This window comes from Nelumbo nucifera, chromosome 7 (genome assembly GCF_055504915.1).
Source record: "Nelumbo nucifera cultivar China Antique chromosome 7, China Antique-T2T, whole genome shotgun sequence".
NCBI lineage: Eukaryota > Viridiplantae > Streptophyta > Magnoliopsida > Proteales > Nelumbonaceae > Nelumbo > Nelumbo nucifera.
Genome location: NC_142655.1, coordinates 49236945 through 49246516, shown reverse-complemented (window position 1 = coordinate 49246516; position 9572 = coordinate 49236945).

The following is a 9572-nucleotide window of genomic DNA, read 5'->3' as shown; positions in this document are numbered from 1 at the left end:
TATATACAAATTTGAGTGGTTAATTTTATTCATTTAGCCTAAATCTTGGATTTAGAAGCTCAATTGTTTGTTTTTTTATGTTAGTTTTATGGGTATCTCCTAATCTCCTATGATCCTTTCATGTTGGGTGCCCATTTCTCTTAACCTTAATGATTGTTGAGCTATTTAGAAATTGATTTTGCTCCCCACAAACATCCAACAATTAAAGTTATTAATCTCATTATTTTCTTCTATTTTTAATTCAGTAGAGGTGGTTAAAGGGATCACATGTCAATGAGTTTATATATGATGAGGTTGTTTGTATTTTGCGACTTTTTGTCTGGGCTCAAAAGAATAATAAACCTAAACAGATTTCAACAAATGTTCTCTTTAAGACAAAGAATCTCTTGGATGAAGGAGCTTAATGCATGATTCAACCTCTCACCTTTCCACTTGGAATGGTTGAGATACCAGAAAGCCCATTAACTTCATTCACACAGCCTGAAATCATAAGGATCCAGTAACCCAATATGCCAATCTGTCTAAATTGTGGAGCATGCAGTGACTGAGAGCCAACAGTCTCATCATATGGGCATGACCATCCAAGTGGGGCTCCCATTCTATGCATGCAATTCATTTTTTAAATTTATTAGTTGCATTTTCTTGAACTGTCATCAATTGCAAAATTTTGATCTTATAAATAATTTGAATTGACATTCTTTTGCAACTCAAGTGTCAAACATCCAAGTTGGCCAAAGTCAGCCCTTACAAAGTGAGAAAACAATGTTCTTTTAAAGATTTCACTTCATTTTACGTGATCTTGTATTTTGAGCATTGACCAATTTTTTTACTGGTAAACATAATCCATTCCGTAACAATTTATATGGTATGATTTACAGGTTCAACCATTATGTTAAATGGATTTGCATTGGAAGACATGTTACATTCTCTTGGAAATTAGATTTTTTTAATTCCTTGTACTTTTATACATCAATTGGATATTGTATTTAAACAATTTGTTTTGGATATTATAATAATAAATAATTCAATTAATAGATTTTGTTTTAATTGCATTTTTTATTTAAATTTTTTTTTATGTATCACAGTATCAATTGTCATGAAATTTGTATTAAACAGGTATTAAATTGAGATTTGTCATGGAATTAAGCTAGTATAAAAAATAAAAAAAATATCAAAGTCAGTGGTCATGAAACTGTTGGCTTAGCCATAAACAAGCTGTAAGGCAGTAGTCAAATAGGACCTAAGCCGGCGGCTCAGACCACCATCTAAAAAGGCAACTAGAGTTTTCACTGGCCTATGGCAACGGCCAAATAGAACCTAAGCCGGTGGTTCAGACAACCACCTAAAAAGCCAGGTAGAATTTTGATTGACCTAAGGCAGCGGTCAAATATGATCTAAGCCTGTGGTCAAAACCGCCACCTTTATTAATGCTAAGCTGGCGATTTTGACATACTGCCGCTTTAGAGTTAATTGAACCATTTTGGACCGGCCTTCAAGGGCAGCAGTCTTTTACGCCTAACCCGATAGAGGTTTAGGGGGTGGACTGAAGACTGCCGCCTTAGATCAAAGCTGGCGGTCTTAAGGCCTAAGCCGGCGGTCAAGTGACTGCTGCCTTAGACCGATTTTCTTGTGACTAGACCTAAAGTATTGGGTACTAATCGGGAATTTTCTCTAATTTTTATAGTTTTAACTTTAATATTTGTCTTTGGAAATATCTTTTATCTACCTAATGACTCCAAGATCTCATGGATGCAGTGTTATTTGGGAATTTTATTACTAATTTATTGACAAGATGTTAGTTCATGATAGTATTGGGATTTTATAGCAACCAATGAGCCAAGTAATATTTTTAGATTCTACATATATGATTTATTTGAGCTTTTATTTCCTTCCCCTCCACCCCATCCCCTAAAAAGAACATTGTTGAATATATATGATTGGCAAGATTAGCTGTGAGTTAGAGAACTTTGATAGACTACCCTTTTACTTTTTATTCTAGTTTCCAAGGGAAGTTAAATTGATGTTAAAACAACAGTATGGTCAACATAGAAGATTTTGATTTTCTCCATTTTTAGAACATAATCCATTATCCTATTTATGGAAAAGATTTAGACTTTTCATGGTTTCTACCTTGTATGCTTTCACCCTCATTTTTTCGGCTTTCAATTACAAACTATTCTTCATAGAAAACTTGGGCAAAAATATAAAGGCTAATGCAACCATCTTGAAACAAAGAACAATAAAATACAAGCAAAAAAATAGGATAATGCAATCATGTAGAAACATAGAACCAAAAATGCATAGGCAAAAATAAGAAACTTGCATTCCTTCTCCATCTATGACTATAAGCAAAAATACAAAGGCAAGCAATCGCTCACACCATCTTAAACCAAAGAACCATTGAATAAATACAACCAAAGAAAAATCGCCTATTAAGAGCTTCAAGGAAAAATGCAGAGATCGAAGGTAACCTTTAATTGGAAAATGAACCTTCTCTCCTACTCCTTCTGGCCTATAACAGAGGACTATTTTTAGGGAATGGAAGTAAGAGAAAAGAGAATGAATGAAAATAAGAAAGAAGGTTTTGATCATTTTAAACTGAGGACGGTATCGTTCTCCTATGTCAATGAAGTTTGTCTCACTACTTCACTACTTCACTAGGGTTCTTTTGCCTATTTCATATGTAAAAGTGTTGGGTGCTATGTGATACATTGCATCATTTCAAATCAGAACGGGATCTACTCCTCACACATGAGCACCTCACAGGCATATCCACCGTGTACAGGGAACACCTCCCATGAATAATACCTTATAAGTATGGGAGATGTTCCCAATACATGGTAGGATGTGCGTGTAAGGTTGGTGTGAGGCACCCTGTGTGAGGAGCAGATTCGGTCTCTTTCAAATCCATGCCACATCACATGTCCTTATCAAGCAACATGCCACAGCCTCTCGTACATAGAAAGTGATTGGTTAATCTCTGCAGTTACCCCCTCTCAGTCTACTTCAAAGCCACGCATAACAGAAGAGCACGACTAAGTAGTATTCCACACAAACAAGGAAGCGAATTCTGCTGGGGAAGAGGAAACCTCTAGAAGACCTCGGCGGACGCCCTCATCTCGACAACCACAGAAGCCCTATCCATTTAGGACATGGATTCCCAACTATAAATAGGTATTCCCCACCCGAGGTAAGGGACTTTTCGGAACCACACTCTTTGAATACCTCTTTACAATATCTCTTCATCTCGGATCAGCGCTATTTCAACAAGCTCGTCCCGGTTGCATCCTTCTTTACCTTGCTGATTTGAGCGCCGGAGAACCTACCCGGGAAACAACTCCTCAAGCCTCTGACGTTTCTCCTGGTTGTAGATCTCAGTGCGCAGATTCATCCTTCCACCTCGGCCTCATCCAATTGGAAGGACTATCTAATTGTGTCCTCAGTTTGGAACACCTTGGATCAGACAGCATTAGATTGGCGCCATTTGTGGGAAACACAGAAAAAGTCATCTCCTATACCCCTTTTCGTGCACTAAAAGCAACAATGCCTAAAAACACATCCAGTCGCTTTGGAGCCCATTCCCCATCTTGAGGATCCTACTCACTTTGCAGATCTCCGCCTCGAGAGGCCCAGCATTAGACAATGTTCAACCCCACATAGTTCCTCGTCATGAAGTAGAAAGTTGATCGTATCATCACCATGATGGAGATGCTGGGACAACCGGCACACACTCCCAAGCCACTTGCCCTACCGCATAGGCGCCTGCTACAGCCAATCCTCACACCAAAGACTCCAAAAGGCGCTATGCAGGTCGACACGGGGCCCAGTTCAACCGCGAATGTTCATAGCCATCATAGATCGTCCTTGTGCATGTGATGCCTGCAACAAATCACATCGCTCCAACACAAGGGTTCTGGTGTAAGAATGAATTGGTTAACACATGTAGCAGCCCCCAATCTCAATAGTTGAATCCAACACATGTAGCAGCCAATCCTCACACCGAAGACTCCAAAAGGTGCTATGCAGGTCGACACGAGGCCCAGTTCAACGGCGAGTGTTCATAGCCATCACAGATCGTCCTCGTGCATGTGATGCCCGCAACAAATCACATCGTTCCAACACAAGGGTTTTGGTGTGACAATGAATTGGTTAACACATGTAGCAGCCCCCAATCTCAGTAGTTGAATCCAACTCAGTCCAAGATTAGCACCGATAGAAAGGGATGCCGAAATCAGGGACCTACGACAATGATTGGCCAAGCTAAAATGCAGCTAATTGGATTGCAACACGGCCCCTCCGACGGCCTAGCCAATAGAGCAACGTCACGGTTAGCAGCCCACAAAAGAGCATGTCTTTGTCTGAGAGATCGTCGACGAGCTTCCCCCAGCTGGATGGCGACCTCCTTAGTTTGAGAAGTACAATAGGGCCTTAGATCCAAACGACCATATTGAAGGGTTCAAAGCGATAAGGATGCTCTACGACAACTTCGAAGGCCTCATGTGCAAGGCCTTCATCGCCACCCCCATGGAATCGCCAGAACCTGTTACGCCTCCCTTCCTCCTAGGAGCAATTGGAGACACAGTTCCTGGCATAGTTCACCACTAGCCAAAGGCACTAGAAGACGTCAGCTAGCCTCATGCAAGTATGACAGAGGGAAAAAGAGACCTTGAGGGAATACTTGACAACGTTCAACGCCGAGGCCCTTCAAATCTAGACTCTAAACCAATGATTGCCGTGACCACCATCATGAGTGGGATGCGCTCCACAATGTTCAGTTTCTCTTTGCAAAAGAATCCTCCACCCAAACTGACCGTGATCATAAAGCACACACAAAAGTATATGTACGCCAAAGAGGCCAAGCGCTGCACAGGGAGGAGCGCCACCCTCCATGGAGTCACTAGAACCTGGTACGACTCCCTTCCTCCATGATCCATATCCCTCCTAGGAGCAATTAAAGACATAGTTCTTGGCATAGTTCACCGCTAGCCAAAGGCACTAGAAGACGTTGGCTAGCCTCATGCAAGTATGATAGAGGGAAGAAGAGACCTTGAGGGAAAACTTGGCGAGGTCCAACACTGAGGCCCTTCAAGTCTGGACTCTAAACTAATGATTGTCGTGACCGCCATCATGAGCGGGATGCGCTCCACAATGTTCAATTTCTCTTTGCAAAAGAACCCTCTACCCAACCTAACCATGCTCATAAAGCACTCGCAAAAGTATATGAATGCTAAAGAGGCCAAGCGTTGCACAAGGATGAGGAAGACGACCAGAAGTGCAGAGACCATGACGGTTGAAGACTAGACAGAGATGCCAAGAGGCAGGATCACCGACTTGACCACAAACCAAGAACCCCGCTACCAACATGTCACAACATCACTCCACTCAGTACTCCATAGGCCAGGATATTGATGCAAATCTGTGACCACAACCTCATCAAGCGGCCTGAGAACATGAAAACCCATGGCAACAAGAAAAATCAAGACAAGTATTATGATTTCCACTAAGACCATGACCATGAGACCGAAAACTGCCATGACCTCCGCCACCACCTAGAAGACCTCATCCGACGTGGTTACCTCCATGGCTTCATCAACATCAAAGTGAATAAACCTAGAGAATGGCAGCACCTCACCAACGAGCCCCTAGCCCGAGCTCTACCCCTCGGGGTCATCGCCATCATCTTAGCTAGGAAGGCCATTAGAGAGGAGAACAACTAAGCACGAAAGACCTACACCGAAGATCTAGAGTGCCAAGAATTTATATGTAGTGATGACAATTAGCGTCGAGCACTAACGGCAACCAGGCTGTACAAACTCAATGAATAAAGAATTTTCCTCCAAGCGCAAATGACCAAGCACTTGCACACAGTCTAACCAAACTCCACATTGACTAATGGTCGCATCACAACGGCAACCTCATCAAGGACCTGGCCGACCTATAATGGCCGAGGCCTAACAAACATCACGAGACCCGACCGACCACAGATAGTCAAGGCCAAGATAAACCATCGATGGGCACCGTGAGAATGACGTCCCCGCCACAAAATGGCAAGAGGATGGCCATCGAACTCCGCACACCCTCCCAACTTGTAGTCGGAATAAAGCTAATCGAAGACCACATATATAGCCTAGTCAAAGAGCGTAAAGCTCTCCAAGCCCAGGTGCCACCGAACTCCCCAACAACATTGAGAGCTTAAAAGCACCTCAACTAGCCTAAGATTGAGGCCACTAGGCCAAAGACCTCGGTCAGCATAACATCGTGGCCACAAAGCCAAAGACCTTGGCCAGCAAGCATCAAGCTAAGCACCTTGGCCTGCCTAAGACCGAGGACACTAGGCCAAAGACCTCCGCCAGTGCAAGACCAAGGCCATGAAGCTGAAAACCTCAGCCGGCGAGCATCATGTCAAGCACCTCGGCCAGCCTAAGAACGAGGCCACTGAGCCAAAGATCTCGACCAACGCAAGACCGAGGCCACGAAGTCGAAGACCCAAACCATTGGAGTCAAGCCCAAGACCTTAACCAACAAGAAACCGAGGCCACAAAGCCAAAGACCTCAGAAATCTCAAGACCTTGGCCAGCACGAGACCGAGGCCGTAATGCTGAAGACCCTAGTCACAGCATCAAGTCCGAGATCCCAACTAGCCTGAAAACAAGTATAAGAGCACGACCTATGAATCCTAACGACCAACCTAATTCTAAAGCAGAGCAACTTAGAGACAAGAGAGAAGCAACACAGAATGTGCTTAGCAAAAAAACTAAATTTTCATCAATCAAGAAGTTGATACAATGATTATAAGCCTGACATATCAGATTGAATACAAAGATCCACAAACAAAAAAGGGGAAGAGACAACACATCAACTTTCCACTAGGGGTCCTCGGCACGCTCTTGGGCATCGGCAGTGACAACATCTTCACGAGCATGCTATTTAGTATCAAACGGGCCGAACCCCTAAATGACACCAGCCACCTTTGGTAATTGACACATCATCTTCTGCTATCAGAGAGCGAATCTCTCCTGTCAAGATCCAATGGTGTAGTCGTCCAACTCGTTTTGATGAGCCTCCGAAGCTCTATACTCGGCAACACCCTCCTCCTTTGCCCAAACTATCTTCGCCTTGGCCTCTTCGAGCCCCTTCTTCAGCACCTCCCATGCCTCATTGAGATCATGGACACAGCCCTTCAACTTGTAGACTTTGTTGTCCTTCTCTTCGACATCGAGCTTCAGCTCAGCTAGCTTCACCTTCAACTGGGCATTCTCGACCTCTTGTGACTTATAAAATCGCCACAGCCCACGAAGGCAGTCGACAAGGCTGACGACCAAATAAACCGACTATAGGGAACCAAATAGTTAGTACAAAAGAAAACAAGAGAAATAAGGAAAACAAGAAAAGCCAAACTTATCGCCACTATCTAATGGAGAGTTGTGCTCTCCAAGAAGCTGCTAGTATGGCTACTAGCTTCCTTCCTAATACCAGGGAGCATCAGACCTCGGGCAAGCTACTTGACCACCCCCTCCATCTCAAGGGTGTCCTTCAGCCGAACCAACCATTTGGCACGTACACACTGGTTGAGCCCTCAACCGAAGCATATTCTGGAGCGCCCCCCTCTACGACGAAGACTGTCCGAGCTGAATTGTAGCCTCCTCGGAGTCAACAACCATGACTTTCTCTATTAACCTCGGCCTCTTCCCCTGTCGAGGCATGCACTTTGCCAAACAACATTGGAGCTCTATGGCCCTAGGCTATGTGCCCAAGGTTTTAGCACATGTGCCTTGCTTACAGCCATGACTTGCATACGCTGAGCTTCCTCCTCAGCACAAGCCATGTCCAAATCTGCGCAAATCACCACAAAGTTAGAACCATGTGAAAACATGCACATCAAAAAAGGAGACCATGTGATCTGCAGACTGTACTGGGATTGTTTGTCCTAAGGGCACATCAGCCCAGCCGAGGTTAGCAATCAGGATGATGTGTACTCCCCAATGTGCACCCGCACTATCCTCCTCACAATAGCTATCTCCTCCTTCAATAGCTCGACCTGGGAAGGACCCTTATCCTTAGTCCTCAGAATGAACAGGGTGAGGGAGAACGACCAAGCTCCTTGGCACTTCACAAAGAAGAAACCCTCTTTCTAGTGCTTAAAGAAGAGGAAGCCCCAATGAGAACCTTGGTGTTGGGCTAGCCGACAAGTAGTAGCACCCTTGCTTGTGCTTCTTCAGGTGGAGGAAGTATCTAAACATCGACAACGTAATCTCAATATCCTTGAGAGTGCAGTAGCAAAGTAGCCCAACTAGGTATCGAAATGACTTTGGCATCAACTGAATAGGCATGACCCTATACCACCTTAGGATGGCCACTACCCCAGGTTCTAAAGGGAACCTAAGGACGACAATCAAACTATGGACATACCAAAGTGGCCCTCTCCCTGATCCTAGGACACCTTAGTTCGTTCTCCTCAGGAATGAGATAGGCTTCCTGAATTCGAGCTAGATCGACTGGAGAAAGGCTACATAGAGCCAAGGCAAACTGCTCCCCAAATCTCCTCTCTAGGGCTTGCTCTTTCGACTCCACACTGGCTTCAGTCACCCTCGTTACCGACCTTAGCTGCATTGGCATCAATCTCCAGTACCCTAACCTCGGTTGCCTTGCGTCGAGGACTACCCTCCCTCTCATCCCCCAAATTATACCCAATAAAAAGGGAAGACGGGGAAGATATAGTGGAAGACATCTTACCGAAGAAAAAAGAAGCTCGGGACACCTGAGATATCAAGCAAGGGACGTTAGCCAAACTCCAAGGTGCAGACTCTTCTCAAATGACAAAGTGAAATGGCTCACCTACCCCCTTTTTATAAAGGTAGCTAACGGTCCAGATCAATGACATCAATTCGACACCACACTTCGCACATGCGTGACCTCGAGAAGACAAAATGATGCATCTACCAACCCGTAATGGAAATGGCACAAGCATTGAACTAGCCGATCCACCTAGCAAACCAATCTTACCCCAGGCCAGCCAACTAGAAGAAGCTAAAGTTCCTCAGTCAAAGACCATAGAAGTCTTCCATGCCCAGTCACGGCCAAACACTACACTCCTCGACTTTGAAACTGGGGGAGTGGTGTTCGGGCGATGGTTGAGCTAACCAAGTATGTCACATGGCTATCTCTACAGTCGCCCCCCCCCCTCTCAAGCCACGTCGACAGAAGAGAACGACTAAAAAGGAGTATCCCACACGAACAAAGAAGTGAACTCCGTCGGGGAAGAGAAAACCTCCCAAAGACCTCAGCGGATGCCCTCATCTCAAAAATCTCAAAAGCCCTATCCATCTAGGACATAGACGTTCAACTATAAATAGGTATTCCTCACTTCAAGTAAAGGACTTTTCGGAGCCACTCTTTGAATACCTCTTTACACTATCTCTTCGGCTCGGACCAGCGCTATTTCAACCTACTCATCCCAGTTGCATCTTTCTCTACCCTATTGACTTGAGCGTCAGAGTACCTACCCGGGGAATAACTCCTCGGGCCTTTGAACTTTCTCCTGGTTGTAGATCTCAGTGCATGGTTTCGTCCTT